The sequence below is a fragment of the Balaenoptera physalus genome, assembly GCF_965194825.1.
Source record: "Balaenoptera physalus genome assembly, chromosome: X".
Taxonomy (NCBI): domain Eukaryota; kingdom Metazoa; phylum Chordata; class Mammalia; order Artiodactyla; family Balaenopteridae; genus Balaenoptera; species Balaenoptera physalus.
Window position 1 is genome coordinate 118,024,025 of NC_138903.1, and position 22,023 is coordinate 118,046,047.

General features: G+C 49.0%; 2 pseudogenes across 5 annotated transcripts; one reads left to right on the plus strand and one right to left on the minus strand.

Moving 5' to 3' along the window:
- The first annotated feature begins 1,455 nt into the window (after positions 1–1,455).
- LOC309652022 (small integral membrane protein 10-like protein 2A pseudogene) lies at positions 1,456–19,205 on the plus strand (annotated as a pseudogene). Of its 4 annotated transcripts, none has more exons than XR_014268786.1 (2): positions 1,456–2,210; positions 19,051–19,205. The product of XR_014268786.1 is annotated as a small integral membrane protein 10-like protein 2A pseudogene (transcript). The 4 variants fall into 4 exon arrangements; XR_014268787.1 differs by lacking the exon at positions 19,051–19,205 and adding an exon at positions 3,792–5,312; XR_014268788.1 differs by lacking the exon at positions 19,051–19,205 and adding an exon at positions 2,733–2,833.
- On the minus strand, positions 18,194–20,776 carry LOC309652016 (myosin regulatory light chain 12B pseudogene; annotated as a pseudogene). Its single transcript has one exon. The product of its transcript is annotated as a myosin regulatory light chain 12B pseudogene (transcript).
- Between the last annotated feature and the right edge of the window lie 1,247 nt (positions 20,777–22,023).

Genomic DNA, 22,023 nt, shown 5'->3' on the forward strand with positions numbered 1-22,023 from the left:
TATCAGTGTCAGTTTCCTGGTTTTGATATTATACTGTATCTATAGAAAATGCCACCATTGGGGAAGCTGGGTGAAAGGCACAATGTCTTTTTTGTTCTATTTGTGCAACTTCCTGTGAGTCTATAATTATTTCAAAATAAAATGTTAAAAATAAATGAGATGAGGCCAAGGAGAGGTTTCAGAAATGATTGGAGGGAACAGGTTCTGCAAATGAATGACGCTGGATCCAGTCTGGAACAAAGGGTTTCTATAAAGCTTAAGTCTATATTCCTGTGCCCCTTCTTTTTCAAATAATTTTTATTGCATTATACAAGTAATACTTAAAGATATACATATGGATATATGTACATATACATGGAGAATAAAAAGTATGTCCTCCTTCCTACTGCCTTAACCAGAGTAAACAATGTTCTGTAATTTGATATATATCTGCCCTGGTGTTTTTTATGCATTCATATCCATGCATGGTTATATTGTTGATAAAATCATGATGCAATCCAATAACCTAGTGCCTCTCAAACTTACTTTTCTTCCTTGATCATGCAAGTAGGACAATTGCTCAGTGTATATGAATCTGCTGGGTTCCTTCAACACTTATACAGAGGCTACAGAGATATTCAGTGTGATGGTGAACAGGCATTTTGAGAGGGACTATTAAGGTATTAACTTAGGCCAGCCCTCCTTGTGAAAACTGGGATGAGGTCTTCGTGAATCAGCTTCTTGCAGACAGCTTCTTAAAAGTCCTGACTATAATGAAGCATGCGCATTTCAATAGTCTTGAAAACGTGACGGAGTTTGGAATGGATGTGGTTTAGAAAAAGATTAGATGAAACCACGAAAAGGCTTTAAAGCCCAACAGCAAGAAAAAGGCAATGAGTGAGAGCAGATGAATACCCGAGAGGACCTTGTGCGGTATCCAGGGCAAAGATAGACTAAGAGGAGTGCTTAGAAATCACTACGGAGTGAAAGGTAAGGAAAATGAGGCAATGGAGCAATTCACGAATAAAGAAATACACATGACCAGCCAATATACCCGAAAGGAAAAAAATGCGCGTGTGGGTTTGGTGAAACTCCATAGTGCAGAGTTACCATAAAAATGTGAATTAAAGAAAAGTACAGTGGGTTGGCTGGCCCGGTTTTCTGTGGAGACAGTGAGGGAAAGGAGATGGTGTAAACGGGGCAGACGGTTCAGGGTGGGCCTTCTGTGCAGAATCAGCCCAGCGGTCCAGACCCTCACGGCCTCTACCCCCCTGCTCTAGCGCATTCTGCAAAAGGATTCCAGGGCAGCAGCGCCTTACAACGCGCTCAGGCCCTCGGGCTCTCTTCTTGGGAGTCGGGGACGAGGCGGGGCTTGCCGGCGGGGCGGGTCCCGTGGGTGGGGCTGAGTCCGCGGCGGCCAGTCTGTAGCCCCCGAAAGGGGCGCGGCCACGCTAGGGGCGGGGTTAGGCTGGCGGCCGCCACTCAGGGAGCAGGCGAGGGGGTGGAGCTGTCTGTGGCTGTGGCTGTGGCTGCGGCTGCCTCGGGAGACGGCGGAGCGGGCGGGGTGGGCTGTCGGCTTCAGGCCTCGCGTCCACCTGCCCACCCGCTCCCACTGCGGTCGGTCGGCGGGGTGTGCGCCGGGCCGGGCCCATGGCAGCGTCGGCGGCCCTGTCTGCGGCGGCGGCAGCTGCCCTGTCGGGCCTGGCGGTGCGGCTGTCTCGCTCGGCCGCGGCCCGCGGCTCCTACGGCGCCTTCTGCAAGGGGCTCACACGCACGCTGATCACCTTCTTCGACCTGGCCTGGCGGCTGCGCGTGAACTTCCCCTACTTCTACATCGTGGCCTCAGTGATGCTCAACGTCCGCCTGCAGGTGCGGATCGAGTGAGCGCCCGCGACCACCGCCGCCCGGCCGCGACGGCAGGGGAGCCGGCATGAGGCTCCGCGGGGCCCGGGGCCGCCAGGACGCGGCGGGGGAAGGAGGAGGGGCGGCCCGGGCCCCCGGACCCTAGACCTCGGCGGAGGTCACGGCCACCGAGCCCCAAGCCCCGGCTCTGGCCACCCACGTCGCGGCCGGTGACGAACTGCACAGAAACTGGCGAAACGGGCCCTTTCCATCGAACTCGAGAAAATTACTTGAGTGCGGCCGACCTGTTGCCTCACCTTGGCCGAAGGGGGGAGGGGAAGGAAGAAATTCTGCAGCAGGAACGTGAATGACTGGCCCTGACCAAAGAGGTAGGCGGCCAGAGGTTGGACTTCGGGCTGGAGGGAGGCGGTTGCCATGACATCTAGATGTCCAGGCCCCTCGGTGGTTTGGGGGAGACGTGGAAGGGGCCCGAGGAAGCCAGCCCGGAAAGCTGCCGAGCTGCGAGCAGGCAAGGCAGGGCGGGCGCAGGCCCTCCGGACTCCCTTGTCATATTTCCAAGATGGGGGTGAGGGGCGGCGGCCTCGGCATCTTGGAGGGTCAGCCCATCACCTCCCGCCCACGGCCCCAGTGGTGTCACCTGAACACGGGGGAGTGGAGGGAAATGGGGTCGGGGAGGCCCAGGGGAGGCCCTAGAGGAGAAAAGATGCTGCTACCCTTGTCCTCTACCCACTGGGAGGCAGCCTGGAAGGGTGGTTGTGTTCTTGGCCAAACCCCAGGTCTGTCTCTTTCTCAGCCCTTTGCAGACCGGCCTCCTGCCTGGTCTCTGGGGCCAGGGGACTGCTCTCTGCCTGCTTCTGCTGTCCCTGTTGCTCCCCTCTCCGCTCTCCTAGGGCATCCTCCAAAGCTCCGCATCTGGGGACGGGGAAGAGCAGGAAAGATGAATTTCTCCCCGGCCCTCCCCCCATCTCAGCCGCGCTCCCTCCAGCTCGTCCCAGTGCCCTCCCGGCGCCACAGCCCTGGACGGCCTCCAGCAGCCCCCATGTCCCAAAGGATTTGGGAAAGTGGGGATGTTGAGAGGAGGGCAGCTCTCAGGCTGGGGTGGAGAGCAGATGGAGAAGGGGCTTGTAGAGGAGGTGACGCCTGGGGAGACAGGGACCTCTCTGGGTGGGGAGGCAGCTCGCAAGTCCCCATCTCTTTCTTTGTCTCAGGAACTGGTGTTATAGGAAGTGACCTGCCCCTTCTCTGGTCTTGTCAAGAGCGTCCCTAACCCTAACCCTAACCCTAACCCTGACCCTAGAGCTGCCTGGGGAGCAGCCTAGAGAAGGGCCTGACCCACGAGGAGAGGAAGGGACCAGGCAGAGACCCCGAGGGGTGGGGTGGCCCAGTGGTCCGGTTCTGGCGTGGGGAAGGAAGGACAGACCTAGCAACACTCTGGGGGAGCTCTGTCCTCCCCACGTACTGGGGCTCTGAGAGGGGAGAGATTTGCCCTCATCACACAGGTAGGAAGTGGTGGAGACAAATCTGCCTCTCGGCCTGCACTCTCCCACCTTCTTCTGGAAGACCTAGCACAGTGGGGTGGGGGAAGGGAGCAGAGGCTCCCAGGGGACCTAGAGACAGAGGGGCCCATGGTAGGGAAAGTGGAGTGTAGGGGAAGTCACAGGGAAGACTGGGGGACAGTCTGAGCTGAGATGGGCGCGGGAGAGATGAGTCCCAGCACCCCCGGGCAGCAAGGTCCTCACACACAGAGCCGGACCTCCCCACCCTGGCGCAAATCCCACCCAAGGCTGGACCAAGGGCTCCTCGGTGTTGAGTGGCGCAACCCTCTCAGTTTGGGTGGTGGGGTCGGGAGGGTGGGTGGCTCCTGGGGAGCGTGTCACCAGGAGGGGAAGGGACAGCGGTGGGTGGGATGGGGCTGAGCCCCACGCCTGACCCCATGTCTCTGTCCCCAGGCTGGCCACTGGGCCCAGCATCGGACGGGAGAGTCTCCTCTGGATGGGCCTGCATTGGTCCTGGAGGCCTTGGCTGCGCTGCTGACTGCCGCACCAGGAGTGGTGCAGAGGGGAGGCGGGAGAGGCCCTGGCCCTCGCCCCGCACCGGTCCCACGTCTGCTCGGGCGGTGGTTGCTCATGGTCGATGCACTCAGAGTTCCTGGGGCTGAGGACCCCAGCAGCCTGCTTGCCCCCAGGACAGAGCGGCCGAGCCTCACACCATGTGCCCTCCTCAGCTGCCCAGCTGGAGCCGGGTCCCAGGTGAGGATCTCTGCCTGCCTCACCCCGGGGCCGGAGGCTGCGCCAAGGCCACCACGTGCCGCCCACAGATGCCCACCGACGGGGCCTGATGGCTTCCTTCCTTGTGCCAAGTCACCCGGGAGCCCTGGTCCTGGTGGCGCCTCCTCCACCCCAACTGTGTCCACTTCTGGGAGCCTGCCAGCCTGCGGACTGCATCCACGGAGCTCTGGGGACAGCCTCTGAGAGACTGTGACACGGGGCTGCACGGGAGGAGAGGAGCAGAGGGCGAGGGGCCTCCTTGGGGCTGATTCGCAGATGTGCCCCTTTGAAGCCCAGCTCTCACGCCCCGGGTGGCTCGATCCCCAGCTGCAGCCTCTTGCTGGGCCAGCCTGAGAGGGCCTGAGAGTGGCACAGGGGAGGCTCTTCGCTGACCGCGTGGGTGCCCGTGTGTGAGTGCGCGTGTATGAGTGTGGGCGGGTGTGAGCGTGTGTGTGGGTGCTCGTGCACACACACGAGTGGCTGTGCGTTGCGGCGGGCGCGGAGCTGTTGCGCAGAGTGAGGTGCGCAGGGTGCCCCGTCCTCGCTGGGCTCGGGGCTCAGCCGGAGCTGCCTGGGGCTGCTTCCCAACAGGGAGAAAGCGTGCTGGAGGCCCAGGGGCCCGGGCTCACAGACCCCCTCCCACCCGCAGAGAACCCCCCCATCGTGGGAGGGGCACGGCGGTGGCCCTGGCTGGGGCTGTCTGCGCTCTGAGGGACTGGCCGTGGGAGGGGCTGGGGACGCGTCCTTAGCATGCGCTCCTGCCGCAGCTGTTCTTACGGTTCTGGCCTTGAGTACTTAGCTGCCTCTGCTTTCCCACCTCTTCCTCGTCTCCCCCACTGGGCCCTTGCTGCTTGACGGGCTCTCAGAGCACTTTATTTATTTGCCGTCTGTTTCTCAGGCAGTGGAGCTTCTACAAAATCAGACACCGACTTGAATAAGACAACTTCCACTTTTCTGTGTGTGATGTACTCTGCACCGGGCAGCAGCGTCTGGTCAGAGAAATGTTCTTGTTTCGGGTGTTGTCAAATCTTGTTGTCTGTCTCAGTTAAGAAGAAAGTCCTTTGAGTTCAATCACATAAAAACTGGAGGCCTCCTGTTTCTGCCGCCTCGGAGGAGAGAGGGGCCGGCGGCGAGCTCACCCCACTCTGGTGGCCGGGAGCTGGGGGAGGGGAGCCCCCCGAGGGCCCTAAGGGGGCGGGGCTGAGGGCGGGGCTGGTGCCTGGTCAGAAGATGCAGTGAGACCCGACCTGACCCGGACCACTGCTCCCGTGAGGGGAAGGCAGCAGCACAGGCCTGGCCCAAGAGGTGGCACTTTGTCCCATTCACAAACTTCATTTGAATAAACTAACACCTAAGCCTTTTCTTCATCTCAGAGGCTGGTGTTAGAAGGCGCGTAATTCAGCTGAACCCCGGGGGTGGGCTGGGGTAGGTGAGGAGGAATGGACCGTCTGCAGATCATTTTGTGTCCCCGAAGGCCCTTCCGCAGCAGCAGGTGGCAGGGTCTCCATCACCTCCCAGCTGGCCAGGTGGTGCCTGAGTTTTGGAGAAGATCAACCCCCGGGACCTTAGATGCAAGCTGTCCCGTCAGAGAAGCCGGGGCGGGGGCTCTGAGGCTGCTGCAGGGGGAGGGTGGGCCGAGGACAGAGGGCTGGGGGAGGGACGCCTGCAGGGGAGGGCAGCACCCGCCTCGGAGGAAGGAAGGCCCATAGGACCCAGGAGAGGGGTGTCCTGAGGACTCGGGGTGTGGTCACGCGAGGAGCGCAGCCTGGGGTAAGACACCTGTCGCCAAGAGCTCCGCAGGGGTCAAGGCACGTTGACAAGAGGGCCCCATCCAACATCCGCCACCCTCGGAGGGAGGGGTAGACCCCAGTCCCAGCCGGAGGCCCGGGCTTCCCGCCCCTTGATCCAGATGGTCCTGTTCATTCCCTGATGGCTCTGCACCCACTTCGGGGACCAGGTAGCCTGGCACAGCCCGATGGGGGAGAGGATCCAGCACCCAGGGGCCAAGGGACCGTGATGAGGGAGGACCGTGTTCCCCCGCGAGGGAGGAAGGCAGGCTGGCACATCACGCTCTGGTTAAGAGGGGCACCTAGGAGACCAGAGACCTGCGCGCTGAGCCCGGCTCTTCCCCTGACCACGGCGGAGCCCCAGGCCAGCCCCGGGCACTCGTGCATTTTCAGGAAGGAGGCTTCAGGGTGCTGTGGGCCTTCAGTGTGAGGATGTCTCTTCAACAAGTGTCCTCAGGTCTCAGCCAGAGCAGCCCTGTCAGCATGAGGATAGGAAACGAACCGACAGGTGATGAGAGCCTGCCGAGCTCCAGGCACCGTGCCTTAGCCTCATTATCCCCGTGGCCACCTTCTGGAGGGGTCACCACGAGGATGTCACTGAGGTTGAACCTCGAGCTGGCCCCCGGCAGCTGGAGGCTCCTCACCCTTCCCCGTCCTTGGGATGCACGTTCTGCCCACTGTTCCCACAGCCAGAGCCCTTTTGAGGACGCGGCCTTGAGAGAGTAAGGCGTCTCTGGGACCATCTGGACTGAATATGTGACTGAATTCCATTAAGACCTCTGTACAAACTTTTAAGATTCTGGCAGGTGGGTGGGGAGATCTGCTTGTCTCGTGCAGACAAGACAAGCCTCATCTGTAAGTTCATTTGCTTATTAACCTTGCCCCCTTCCCCATCTGGAGTGGTCTGCTTCTTTCTAGGTCTCTCCTTGCCTTCTGTGTACAGGACCAGTTTGCAAACCAGCACCACGGTTATCCCCATTTTTCAGAGAAACTGAGTCTTGGAGCCCAGTCTGAACTAGAAACCCAAGCAGGAGCTCCTTTCCTGAGGCCCCAGGGCCTCCTGGAGGGACAGGGAATTAGGCTGGAGGGGTGGTGCAAGGACACAGCCTGAAGGCGACCCTGGTCTTTCTGGGTAGGGGCCAGGGGTCAGATAAGAAACCCAGGGCTTGGGGGCGGAGCCGGGAGCCTTATCAACGTGGAGCTCCGCATTGGAGCAGCTGGGGCCACGCTGAGGTGGGCCCACCTGTCTTCTCGCGGACCTCCCACCTCTGGAGACTGACTGGGATCCAAGCAGCTGAGTCAGGGGAGGACGAAAGAGCAGCCGAGAGGGCAGTTCCAGGAGGGCTGGTCAGAACACAGCACAGTCAGAACCCGAGAGATAGACACGGCGTACAGAGTCCCAGCCCATCCCACCCCGAGGGAAACTGCCGAGTTTCGGATGAATTTTCACTTTGTGTGCATGTCCTTTATATATGTGAAATTAGGAACATATGACTTTTTTCACTTTATGACAGAAATACTTCCTGCTCATCTTCCTGTGTGATTAAGTATGCTTCTGCTTCCAAAGCCACAGAGTATCTCTGGTATGAAGGTTTCATCATGTATTTCGCACTGCCTCTTGGTTGTTTTCCTTTGTTGTTGTTTGTTTGGGGGGTTGAGTTTGAGGTTGTTGTTGGGTTTGGTTTGCTTTTGTGGTTTTTGTTGGTTTTTACTGATGACGCGGTGACAGATGTCCTTGTGGATAAATACTGTGGTGCAGTCATGGTCAATCTCTTACCATACACTCGTGCAAGTGGGCCGGAGGGTACGCGTGCCTCAGGGGTTTGACACCCTCCAGAGCAGCGGTGCCAAGTCACTCTGCTCATGCCACTCAGGAGTGAGACTGTTTTGAGACAAGGGTGGCAATTGTGGGTCACAACACGTTTCAAAATTGGTTACTGCCTTTCCTGCCTCAAGCTGGGTGCACTTCTCTCTCCTCAAGATCAGTGTGATCTTTCATTTAACTCATCATTTCCCTAAAACTCTTCCTTTCTCATCATCCCCAATTCGTGGCTAGAATTAAATCCACTCTCCAATTGTCCTGGGATAAAGTCGTGGATCCTTTCTTTCTGTTCCTCAGCTTTACCCGTACCGAAGTCTCAAGACAGGTTTTAAATCTCTCAATTGGATAAGCCAATTTTTTTATTTTGATATTTTATTTTGCATGCCTTTCAATACATATCAGGATTAAATTTTTTTCATATGTCCATTGGCCATTTGTAGTTTTCTTTTAAATTGTAGGGAGTAATTTTTTTATTGAGATATAATTGACATATAAATTGTTTACCTTTAAGGTGTACACGTGTTGGTTTGGTACATTTATATATTGCAATTTGATTACCACTGTAGTGTTAGCTAACACCTCCATCACATCAAATAATTATCATTTCTTTTTTGTAGTATGAATAATTAAGATCTAGTCTCTTAGCAACTTTGAAGTTTATAATACAATATTGTTGACTATAATCACTATGCTGTGCATTAGATCTCCAGAACTTATTCATCTACTTGTTGCAAGTTTGTATCCTTAAATAACTGATCCCTGATTTTCCCGCCTCCCAGCCCCTGCTAAGCATCGTTCTACTCTCTGTTTGGCTTTTTTGGATTCTACATAATGTAATATCATATAGTATTTGTATTTCTCTGTTGTTCTTGTCTCACTTAGCCTAATGCCCTCAAGGTCCATCCATGTTGTCACAAATGGAAGGATTTCCTTCTTTTTCCACTACTGAATAATATTCCTTTGTGTGTGTGTGTGTGTGTGTGTGTGTGTGTATCTCACATCTTCTTTATCCATTCATCCATTGATGGATAATTAACCTTTTTTTTTTAATGGCCACACCACGTGGCTTGTGGGATCTCACTTCCCCAACCAGGGATTGAACCCAGGCCATGGTAGTGAAAGCCCAGAATGCTAACCACTAGGCCACCAGCGAACTCCCCACTGATGGACACTTAGATTGTTTCCATAGCGTGGCTATTGTGTATAATGCTGCAATAAACATGGGAGTGCAGATATCTTTTTGATATCCTGTTTTCATTTCCTTTAAATAGATACCCAGAAGTGGAATTGCTGGACCATATGGCAGTTCTGTTTTTAAAACCTAGAACCTAGGGACATGGGAGTTGTCCTGGTGCCTGGGGTTCAGGGTGAAGTCGGGTGCTCACTTCCCTCTCCTGCCCGGGCACAGGCAAGTACTCAACAAGCAATAGAATTAATGCAATCAGCACGGATGCCACCTTCCCCAGCAAACTTTCTCAGTTTAATGGATTCCCACCAACAAAATGACGCTTTCTCAGTGTCCCCCAAGTCATCCCTTCAGTGCCAGACTCTGGGGCAGGTTTTTAGGGCACAAAGGTGAGCAAGTTCAACGTGGCCTCTGCCCTCCGACCGGGGACAGATCGTGGTTCTTCCACTTGGCTTCAAATACACGGGCGTTTGTGAAAAAAAATCAACTTCACCCTTAGCTCAGGGTGATGCACCGTAGGGGAAATCTGGAAAGGCATCTGCTGCAGGAGCAGCTGGGCAAATGCAGGGCCGGGAAGCGCCCCCGTGGGCCTTCTCTGCCCCCGTCTTCCCCACTTGGGACCAATGCACACAAGACGGAGCCGCCTCTGCCGCCCAGACCAGGGGTGAGGGAGCCCCTCTGGCGAGGGTGCTGTGGGGGGACAAGGGGACTGAGAGGGTACCTGGTGGGAGCCTTGGCTGCCTGGGGCACTACCCCTCTGCGGGGTCCCCCTCCTCCGGGAGACGGGCACCGCCCTGGTCAGAGGCCTGAGCGTGGTCACCGCAGCCTGGGCACGCGCCACACGAGATGATGCACGAGGTCTGCTTCTGTCGAAGCCGCTGCCTCACAGATGCCCTCTGGTCAAAGTGACTTCTCAGGGCCTGAGCCTCCTGCTGTCGGTTCTCAGCCTCGGTGCCCCCAGGGAACCCTGCTGCCACCCTAGGAGGTGACACGGGCCCCATGCTCGAATCCCTGGATGTGCGATGCACAGGGCCCACCTCCGTGGCCGTCCAGCCGATGAGGGTGCAGCGGGTGGGCTCCTGTGGCCGCTAAGAGGAGGTGGGCGGGGACATCCTGGCTCCTCCCGTCATTGGTGAGGGCGCCAATTTGGTGGCCATAGGGAAATGGGCTGGGGTCTATGCCCTGTGTGTGCTTCAGGGGGATGAGGGGCTCCTCTGTGGGGTCCTTGGGAGGATGGGAGCCTGGCATGGAAGGTGTGGCTTTTTGATCAGAGATGCAGCCCTAGAAGAAGCTGGGGGCTCCACACCCCCCTCACTATGATTCTCTTTTTTCTGCTTCATGGATCACATCCTCTGTGAATGGGAAGTAGGGAGACCAGGAAAGGCCTGGTCTAAACCCCCTAGACTTATATACCATGACCAAGTGGCATTTATCCCAGGAATGCAAAGTTGGTTTAACATCAGAAAACTAATTAATGTTATGCTCCATATTAATAGAACAAAGGGGTAACACATGATCATTGAAATAAGTTTAAAAAATGGATTTGATGAAATCCAACACCCATTCATGATTTTTTTAAAAATATTTATTTATTCAGGCTGCACCGGGTCTTAGTTGCGGCCTCCGAGATCTTCGTTGCGGCATGCAGACTTCTTTGTCGCAGCAGTCATGCAGGATCTAGTTCCCCAGCCAGGGCTCGAACCCAGGCCCCCTGCATTGGGAGCGTAGAGTCTTACCCACTGGACCACCAGGGAAGTCCCCCCATTCATGATTTTAAAAACTTTTTTTTTGATAAATTTTTAACGTTTTTTATTGATTGCTGGGAAGATGCTTTACTTATTTATTTGGTTGTGCCGGGTCTTAGTTGCGGCTCGCTGGCTCCTTAGTTGTGGCAGGCGGGCTCCTTAGGTGTGGCATGTGAACTCTTAGTTGCGGCATGCATGTGGGATCTAGTTCCCTGGCCAGGGATCGAACGCAGGCCCCTTGCATTGGGAGCGTGGAGTCTTAACCGCTGTCCACCAGGGAAGTCCCTGATTTTAAAAACCTTTAACAAATTTTGAATAATAGGAACTCATTCATCCTGGCAAATAGTGTCTACAAAAACCTCAGTGTGCATAATACTTAATGGTGAAAGAATGAATATTTTCCCTAATATTGGGAACAATGCAGGGTGTTCACTTTTGCCATTTCTATTCAACATTGTACTGGAGGTTCTAGCCAGTGGAATAAGCCCCCTACCTCACTGAAATAAAGCCATCCTGATTGGAAAGGAAGAAATAAAACTGTATTTATTCACAGGTGATCCTATATGGAGAAAATCCCAAGAAATGCACACACACAAAAAAGCTAGTAGACCCACAGGCAAATTTAGCAAGGCCATGGGACACAATATCAACATCAAAATATCAATTGTATTTGTATATACTAGCAACAAAAACTCCAAAAACGAAATTAAGAAAACAATTTGATTCACAATAGCCTTAAAAAAAGAATAAAACACTTAAGGATAAATCTGATAAAATATGTACAAAACCTGCATACTAAAATTTACTACAAATTATAAAACACTGCTGAGAAAATTTAAAGAAGCTCTTAATAAATAGAGGTAGTTCATAGATTGGGAGACTCAATATTGTCAATATGTCAACCTTCCCTAGATTTATCTGTAGATTGAACACAATATCTATCAAAATCTCAGCTGACTTTCCTGTAGAAATTGACAAGCAGATCTTAAAATGTATGTGGAATATACATTTATATTACCTTAAACAGCCAAAACATTTTGAAAAAGGAAAACAGTTGAAGGACTTACCATACCTATTTCAAAACTTATAAAGCCACAGTAATTAAGACAGTGTGGTACTGGTAGAAAGATAAGTGTGTAGGTCAGTGGAACAGATTGGAACATAAATCCTTAAATTTATGATCAATTGGGTCTTTTATTGTGGCAAAATACATATAACAAATGTTGCCATTTTAACCATTTTAAAGTATAGAATTCAGTGGCATGAATTACCTTCACAATGTTGTGTAACCATCACCATTATCTAGTTCTAGAACATTTTCATCACCCCAAATGAGAACACCATGCCCATTAAGTGGTCAGTCTCCATTCCCTCCCTACCCCAGCCCTCGGCAAACACAAATATGCTTTCTGTCTCTATGTATATGCTTTTCATGGATATTTCAAAAAAAATGGAATCATACGATATGTGACCTTTTATATCTGGCTTCTTTAACTTAGGATAATATTTTGGCAGTTCATTCACATTATTGTATTATCAGTACCTTTTTCCTTTTTATGGCTGAATAATATTCCATTTTATGGATATATGACATTTTATTTATCCATTCATATGTTGATGGACATTTGTGTTGCTTCCACCTTTTGGCCACTGTGAATAGTCCTACTATGGACATTCAAGTACAAGTTTGTTTGAACATCTGATTTCAATTTTGGGGGTCCACATCTAGGAGTGGAATTGCTGGATCACTTGGTAGTTCTATGTTTAACTTATTGAGAAACCACCAAACTGTTTTACGTAGAGGCTGCACCATTTACAGTCTCACTCAGTAATGTATGATGGTTCCACATGCTCTCTAACAGTTGTTATTTTTCTTTTTTTAATTTATGGCTATCCTAACATATGTGAAGTAGTATCTCATAGTAATTCTCATTTGCATTTCCCTAGGGCTAATGATGTGGAGCATCTGTTCATTCTCTTGGTGGCCATTTATATGTCTTCTCTGCAGAAATATTAAGTACATAGGGATAAATTTGACAAAAGGTCTGCAAGACCTGTACACTGAAAACTACAGAAGAAATTAAATAATACATACATAAATAAATGGAGTGATATACCATGCTCACAGATTTGAAAACTCAGTGTTGCTGGATGTCAGCTCTACCAAACTGATCTATAGATTCAATGCATTCCCAATAAAATCACAGTAGGACTTTTAAAAGAAATTGACAAAGTGATTCCAACATTTCTATAGAAATGCAAAAGGCTAAGGACAGCCAAAAATTTTTGAAAAAGAACAAAGATGCAGGATTTACACTACATTTCAGGACTTAGTATAGAACAACAATAAGCCAGGCAGTGTGGTATTGGCATTAAGATAGATTGAGAGATCAATGGAACAGAACAGAGAGTTCAGAGTATACTCACGACTATATGGACAATTGACTTTTGACTGAGGTGCCAAGGCAATACAATGGAGAAAAGATAATATTTTCAACAAAGTACTGGAAACATTGGAAAAACACATCTTTAAAACCAAACTTGACTTAAAAAATTTTTTTTAAATTTATTTATGTATTTATTTATTTATTTGGCTGTGCTGGGTCTTAGTTGCAGCACGTGGGATCTTCGCTGCCACGTGCAAAACTTGACTCTTAACTCACATCATATACAAAAACTAACTCGATATCATGACATACATATGAGATAAAACCATAATACATGCCACCTGCGAATTACTGCAGTTCAATATTGCACTGCTGGGTGCCCTTTCCCCGATGCCAATTTTAATAAAAAGTCAGATTCTATCACCCTGGGGATCACAGCGGAATGGCTAAAGCAGAGGCTCTACAACCTCACATTGACACCCACTCCCCCCACTCCCTTCCTGTGCCCCAAAACCTCTCTTCTCTTTCTTCTCTTCCCCTTATCAAAACTGGCTGTGCACGGGTGCTGTCCCTGTGTCTGAAGGCCTTGGCAACACAACACCCTCCAGCGGTTTTTGATGTAGTTCACGGAATCTACCAGGAGATGGCGCTGCTCCACTAGCGCCGGCCAGCCTCGGGCTGGAGCGTGGAGCTTTCACCCAGCTTTGGCAGAATTCGCTTTCTGTAAATGAACAAACCATGAGGACGAGATATATAGGTTTTCGAGTTATACGAGGTGCAAGATCTTGGGCAAATAAGAACCTATGAACTGATTACGTGCTTCCGATTTCCATGCACGCTACAACAAGACTTGCATATGCATCCGGCGGGCAGGGCATCCCAGTAAGTCACCAGGGACTTTTCAGAACACCATCAGTACTGGAGATGGGCCGTCCCATCTTTAAACGAGGCGCACGGCGGTTGGAGCAGGCTTGGGAGGGGGAAACCAGCTGGGCTCGAACCCGGCGTCTTCAGGTTACGAGCGGAGTCACTTTGGCCAGGTCCTTCAGGCTCTCTGCGCTTCGCTTCCTTCATCTGCGAGATGATGAGTAATTCCCAGGTTCTCTGAGGAATCGGTGAACTAACGCACATCAGTCAGTGAACACTGAGCGCGGTGGCAGACACGTGGGAGCGGTTCGTACACGAGGACTCGCCTTTATTAGTGATCAGCCTGATTCGGAGCTGGTCGGACGAGCTGCTCAGTCTCAGGACGTCAAAAGGCAGCAGTGCGTCAGGGTCGAGGGCGCAAACTGTCGTTGGACACAGCAGCTCTACCACTTAATCAGGGCGGCGGGATGGCCCTGGCCTCTCTGAGCCGCAGCGCCGTGACCGGTCCAATTGGCGTGGGCAGCACGCAGCTGGCGGGCTGTCGCGGGGTCCTAGGCGGCCGCGAGCGTGGGGAGGGCCTGGCTCGTGGGAAGGGCTGGGTGGGTGGCGGCTGCCGTGGGAACCCGGCCGCAGGGGCGGCGGAGCCGCGCACCGCCCGGAACCAAAGGTCTCCTTTTGCCCGGTCCGCGCCCCGTTCCCCCAGTTCTCATCTGCTCGCCCTCAGCTGCACAGAGGGGGCAGCCGAGCTCCAAAGGGAGAAAGAGAAAACAGGAGACACAGGCGATTCTATCCATCAACATTTCCCCGGATTTGGAAAAGACAAAGCCACTCTGTGACTTTGATGGCGGTACTACCGCTGAAATCCGCGGTGAGCCTCCCTCAAGCTCACAGCCTGCCTCTGCTGGCTCCCAGCTTTGCTGGAAACGTCCAGAGGCCTAGTTCGCCGGAACCTTTAACCTCCCGCCGCCCCTTAGGGCTGTCTCTCCTCGCCAGTGCCTCTGGGAGGACAACTGAAGGACAAGAGCCCGGCCACATTCCTGTCCCCACTCCGTCCTTCCTGTGACTTCACCGTGTCAGCGAGAAGCCGGCCTTGTAATGCTTTGTGCAGTTCCGTGTGTCCCTGCTTCCCGAGGTCGCTGCAAACCCGGCCCGCTTATTCCCCACTTTTCCATTCAGTCCAGCCAGTGAGGCTGCGGAGCTTGTTGGTAGTGCGAAGAATTTTGAACCCCAGCATTTCAGAAACCAAAGATAGTCTTCAGGTTCCCTTGTTGTTGCTTTCAACAGAAGGCAACAAACAAATCAACCAAACAGGTTTAACAAAAAGTCTGGTTTGGTTTCATCGTCATCGCTAATAGTATTGTGACCACCTGGAGGGGTGGGATAGGGAGGGTGGGAGGGAGGGAGACGCAAGAGGGAGGGGATATGGGGATATATGTATATGTATAGCTGATTCACTTTCTTATACAGCAGAGACTAACACACCATTGTAAAGCAATTATACTCCAATAAAGATGTTAAAAAAATAATAAGAATATTTATTGGACCCTGAAGAGGAACAAGGTTCTCGCCTAGACACCTCATAGTACTGGATTCTACAATGCTCTTTATAGACAACATAGATGAAACAGAGCAGCTTGTGTCAGATAAACATAAGGCATTCAAGGAACAACCAAGTTTTTTTTTAATCTTGAAAGCTTTTCCCCCCCAATCTTTTAAACCTGGCTTCAAGCAGAACAATAGAATACATGCATTAAAATTATGCCAGAAAGATGGTAGTTGGAGGGGAGGAAGTAGGTTAGACAAGGAGAGGCATCTTATAGCCACCTCCTCAAGCATTTTCCGGGTCCAAGCTGTCCTCATGTCTTGCCTGGATGATGGCGAGAGCCTCCTCCTACCTGAAAGCCTTTTGCCCCTCTACACAGCAGCAAGGCTGAGTTTTTTAAAACATGAATCACGTTTCTTCCCTGCCTAAAGCCCTAGGATTCCACACTTAAACTACGCAGCAAACACCATCCTTGTGTTCTCTCGTGCTCCCCCAATGCTCCTGCTGCATGTGCCTTGGGAAGAGCTGTCCCTTTTGAACCCCGATCATCTCATGGGACCTCCTTCTGTCATTCAGACCTCAGCTTAATGTGACCTCTCAAAGAGGCCCTTCCTGACTACCCTCTGCTTCGTTTGGTCAGTTCTTTGTCACACAGGACTTACTTGAGGTGAGTTATTGATCATCTGGCTCTCACTAGAGAGCGTGAATCCCAGGAGGGCAGCGTCCTTGTCTGTCCTGCCCCCCAGCTGTCCCCAACACTTAAATGGTGCCTGAGAAGCACTGGTTTAATGATGATCAAGATAATCCCACCACCTTTTCCCCTTTCCCTAAACATATAGTGATTTTCCACCTGGTTTTGTGACACTTCACGGTGACTTTACACTTGCAAGTGGAAAAGGGAGCCGGATGTGAACTCTTGTACTTGAGAAACCTTAGATAAGCGCTTTGACTTTTTGAAACTTCAACTTGACTTACACTCTACTTACCCTGTGGGCTGTGAGGATTAGATAATAAATGTGAAAGCTCTTATGAACTACAAAGCACTGTACTAGGCCACCATAGTCGAACTGCTCCCTCTTTTTTTTTTATTGAAGTAGAGTTGATTTCCAATATTGTGTTAGTTTCAAGTGTACAACATAGTGATTCAGGGTGTTTTTTTTTTTGCAGATTCTTTTCCATTATAGGTTATTACCAGGTATTGGATATTGTTCCCTGTGTTATACAGTAAATCCTTGTGGCTTATCTATTTTATGTATGTATAGTAGTTTGTTAATCCCAAAGTCCTAATTCATTCCGCCCCCAGCTCCTTTCCCCTTTGGTAGCCATAAGTTTGTTTTCTATGTCTGTGGGGAAAGGAAGCCAAGAAAAAAAATTCTTTTAAGTGATAGCAAATCAACAGAGATCTGCCTACTGCACCCAGCTATAAAGCACAAATATTAAACAATATGTAAATGCATTGATTTTAAGGAGACAAAATTCCAATATACTTTTTTTTTTCCAATATGCTTTTAGGAGAGGGAATAGGTGTTGAACAGTGTTGAAAAACTTCTTTCAATGGATATTTTCCTTTTTAAAATCTCCTGTTTGTCAAATTGCTGGGCCTTGAGAATTTAAAATGAGCTTGTAGCGGCCTTCTTGCCGTGTTTTTCAGTCCTTCCCCTTCCCTAGAGTCTACACTACATGAACTGCCTTCAAACAGACAATAGTATTGCTTATCATCTTTGTCTTCTGTAGTTTTTTTAAACCTGGGATAGAATTTTCTGAAATTCTATTCACATAATCAATGACCCCAATTATTTTAAATTTCGATAGTGACTGCAGAATTATGTTATAATGTAATGGAAATGTCTTGATTCTTTTAGGCATTTGTGGGTTTTCATAGAGACAACCTAGTGGTTCCAGCACTGTGAGCTCTGGGGTGAGGTGCCCTAGGTTGGAATTCCAACTCTCATGTTGGGAGGATTCAGTGAAAATCGTATATGTGCAATGCCTCAGACACAGTAAATGCTCAGTCATAACTAGTCTATGGAATTTTGCCTCATCTTAGAATCTTAGATCAATAAAATGTTTAATGTTCTCCCAAATACATTCTACATGTGTCATTCAGTAGTTTAAACAACTTATTAGAAGCATAAAAAAAACAAACACATAACTAGTTTTTACTGCATAATAATGTTAAAGTGTACTTAAGAGTTTTGAAGAACACTGTCCCGTATATGAGAAAAATCAAGTTTACCATGAAACCTGAATTATATGACATTGCAAACTGAAAAAAGAACTATCCCCAAACCACCACTCACTCTTCTGTTTAACTTGCCATTATATTCCATTTCAGTGAGAATAATCTTTATTTCAAAATATCATTTTAATTATACAAAACTATAAAAATCTAGCAAAACCAGAGATATGGATATATTTTCCTGGAGGTTCACATGTCAATTTTTATTCACAATCTCTTTTTCAATACAATTTACAACCTCATCCCCATTTCCAGTCTGATTATACAAATGCTAAGTGGCAGAAAGGTCTGGAATAAATCTAACAAAAAAAAGTGGGGTGGGAGGGAGCTGTGAAACCAAGTTGCATTCAACAGATTCTATGAGGGTGGGGTTAAGTGTCTGGGAAATAAAAAAGAGCAAGACACATAAAATAAGCTACAAGGATATATGTAACAATACAGGGAATATAGCAAATATTTTATAACAGTAAATGGAGTATAACCTTTAAAACTTGTAAATCACTATATTGTACACCTGTAACATATAATATTGTATATCAACTATACTTCAATTTAAAAAAAGAGTAAGACAAACTACTATATATAAAATAGATAAACAACAAGATCCTACTGTATAGCACAGGGAACTATATTCAATATATTGTAATAAAGTGTAATGGAAAAGAATATGAAAAAGAATAAATATATGTATATTTATACATATATACATATATGTATAACTGAATCACTTTGCTGTACACCAGAAACTAACACAACATTGTAAATTAACTATACTCTAATAAAAACATTTTTTTAAAAAGTAAGATATAGTAAGTAGAAGTTGTTTTTTTGTTTTTTAAAGATTTTTTTGATGTGGACCATTTTTAAAGTCTTTTATGGAATTTGTTACAACATTGCTTCTGTTTTATGGTTTTTTTGGTTTTGTGGTCCCAAGACATGTAGCATCTTAGCTCCCTAACCAGGGATCAAACATGTACCCCCTGCATCGGAAGGCGAAGTCTGAACCCCTGGACTGCAAGGGAAGTCCCTGGAAGTGTTTTGGTTTTTTGTTTTTTAATTTTTTAAAACCATTTATTTATTTAGGCTGCTCTGGGTCTTCGTTGTGGCATGCAGGATCTTAGTTGCGGCATGAGGGTTTCTTAGTTGCGACACGCGGGATCTAGTTCCCTGACCAGGGATCGAACCCGGGCTCCCTGCTTTGGAAGCACGGAGTCTTACCCACTGGACTACCAGGGAAGTCCCAGTAGTTGGAAGTTTTTAGCTAAAGTTCTTTCAATGTCTTCTTTGCCTTTTGCTCCAAGTTTAAGAATGCACGTGAACTCAGTTAAATGAAAGTTTCCCTTTTTGTCAATTGTCTCTGTACAGCTCATCCACTTCCTCATCTACAAACTGATCTCCCATTGTCGTCAGATCTCTCTTGGATAATCCTCCTGAATGGTGCCTACTGCTTCTTTATCAAAGCAAGCAAGAGCATTTCTGATGACATCTTCTGGATCTGCACCATTTAACTTCTCACCGAACACCGGGAGGAGCGAGGTGAAATTTGTGGGCCCTGGGACCTCATTCATCATGGCATTGAGGTATGCAGCAGCTGGGTTCTTCCCTGGAGAAACAAGCACATCACGCAAATTTTCCTTGATCAAACCATCTCTGTTCTGATCAATTACATTGGAGTCCTCTTTGAACTCTTGAATCTGTCGTTGGTCAAATATGGCAAATACATTGGAGGTGGTGAATTGAGGACATTTCTTGGTGGTCTTAGTCTTTGCCATTTTGCTCTATGTGGTGGCTGTTTAATTCTGGGAATCGGTCCTTCAGAAGTTGCAGTTAATCTTGTCCAAATTCAGTCCCGTTAAAGCATGAATGAATATCCCAGTCAGCCGCTGTAGAAGTCTCTTCAACAGAGCCCAAGGCCAGACACAAGAGCTGCCCTGTGCCCTGGTTTCTTAAGTTCCTATCAGTTGGATATGAAACGAGATTGACAAATTGTGGTACTTGTTGAATCTTAGTAATGGGTACTTGCGAGTTTGTTAGACTTTTCTTTTGAATTTGTTGTATGTTTGAAATCTTCCATAATAAAAATAGGTTAAATTATCCTATCCCCCCAAAGGGCTGCAATTCAATGGTTGTCAAGCTCTTAAAAAAATAAACAAAATGACTCCTTTTATTTTTCAAATAAAATCTTAGGTGGAACCCTAATATGTAAAACAAATCAAAGGCGAGGTGCTCTGGCTGAAGCTGGGGTGGGGGGGTGACTAGAGTCCTGCGTCTGGCCTTCCATCCACACCAGCAGTGAGAGCCCTTGAGCCACTTCTGTAGTCTATGCTTACTTGCTACTCAAAGTGTGGGTCACGGACCAGCAGCATCAGCACCACCTGGAGGCTTGTGACTCTGAGGCCTCCACCCCAGACCAGCTGAATGAGGACTTGCACTTTCATAACGTGCCCAGTGATTCCAGTGCACATTAGAGTTTGAGAAGCACAGCTCCGTGGTAGCTTGAGGCTGGAGAGGCTGACATAAGTGAACTGTATTTCACAAATGAACTAAGGAAGGCTCACAACGATGTGCACAAAGCCACACAGCTAGTGGGTGGGAGAGCCAAGGTTAGCAGCCAGGTGGCCTGACTTTCAGCTCAGCCATTTCTGCACTATTCTTGTCAATTGCACCCTATGGCAGATTCCCCTCTGGTCCCAGGGGACAAGTTCACGCTTTGTTTCTGGGACCAAGCCCCTGTCTCATGTCCTTGCATCTAAATCCATGACTTGCTTCCTTACCTAACATCAAGGTGCTCCAGAACTGGGGTCAAGGGGCTTCCCTGGTGGCGCAGTGGATAAGAACCTGCCTGCCAATGCAGGGGACACGGGTTCGAGCCCTGGCCCAGGAAGATCCCACATGCTGCGGAGCAACTAAGCCCACGAGCCACAACTACTGAGCCCACAAGCCACAACTATTGAAGCCCACGTGCCTAGAGCCCATGCTCCACAACAAAAGAAGCCACCGCAATGAGAAGCCCACGCACCGCAATGAAGAGTAGCCCCCGCTTGCCTCAACTAGAGAAAAGCCCAAGCGCAGCAACGAAGACCCAACGCAACCAAAAATAAATAAATAAATAAATAAATAAATAAATAAATAAATAAATAAACAAACAAACAAATAAATAGATTAAAGAACTGGGGTCAAACCTGGTCCCCACTATTCCCCTCTCCTGACACATTCCTCACCCTGGTCCCTGCTAGAAACTGTCTTTGGAGTCCGACAGCCTGATAGGAAAAGGTCTAGGAGGGTAGGCATTTGGCACTGTGATGTCCCTAAGCTGGTGGGAATTCAAGGCTAGGATTCCAGTTTCTGGCAAGGACTGGGATGAACAATATGGGGACCACTGTCCACTTCTTTGGACATGTGATCACCAACTGCTTCTGCTTCTGCTGTCAGGCTGGGCAGCTGCCACATTCAATAAACATTTCAGCCTTGTTCCTTCTAAAGACCATTTTAAAATATAACGGATGCACCGAAATACTCTTTTTAAAAATTACACCTAATAAAATAATTTTATTTTTAATTTTTTAAATTTAAGTATTGTTGATTTACAGTATTAGTTTCAGATATACAACATAGTGATTCAATATTTTTATAGATTATACTCCATCTAGCATTATTATAAAATATTGGCTATATTCCTTGTGCTGTATAATATATCCTTGTTGCTTATTTACTTTATACATAGTAGTTTGGACCTCTTAATCCCCTACCCCTATCTTGCCTCTTCCCTGCCCCTCCCCACTGGTAATTCCCCGCCCCTCCCCACTGGTAACCACTAGTTTGTTCTCTGTATCTGGATACACCAGAACATTCTTAAATAGAAAGCCTTAGTTTCTTTTTTTTTTTTCACGGCTTGCGCGATCTTAGTTCCCTGACCAGGGATTGAACCCGGGACCATGGTAGTGAGAACACGGAGTCCTAACCACTGGACCACCAGGGAAGTCCCAAGCCTTAGTTTCTTGATTCCTGATCCCAAAACCACTCTCACTGAGGCTGGGAATGCTTGATGTAGCCCTTGTCCTCGGCCACCCTGGCCTGGGTAAAACAAGGAGTAGGGTTTCATGGTGCTTGTGGTGTGTCCTGGCCCAGGACTGCAGGAATGGATTCCTCTGCAGAGCCTTGGCACCTTGTGGCCAGCAGTAGGTAGGCTGGCACTATTTATTTAATTGGACTCTGCATACACATCTGAAATGCAACAATCTACCAGCAGATGGCGATGAGGAGGGAAGAAAACAAATCCCAGGACTTCTTCCTTCCTCCTGGGCTTTATTCAATGAAAACTAAACATCTGAGTAATGA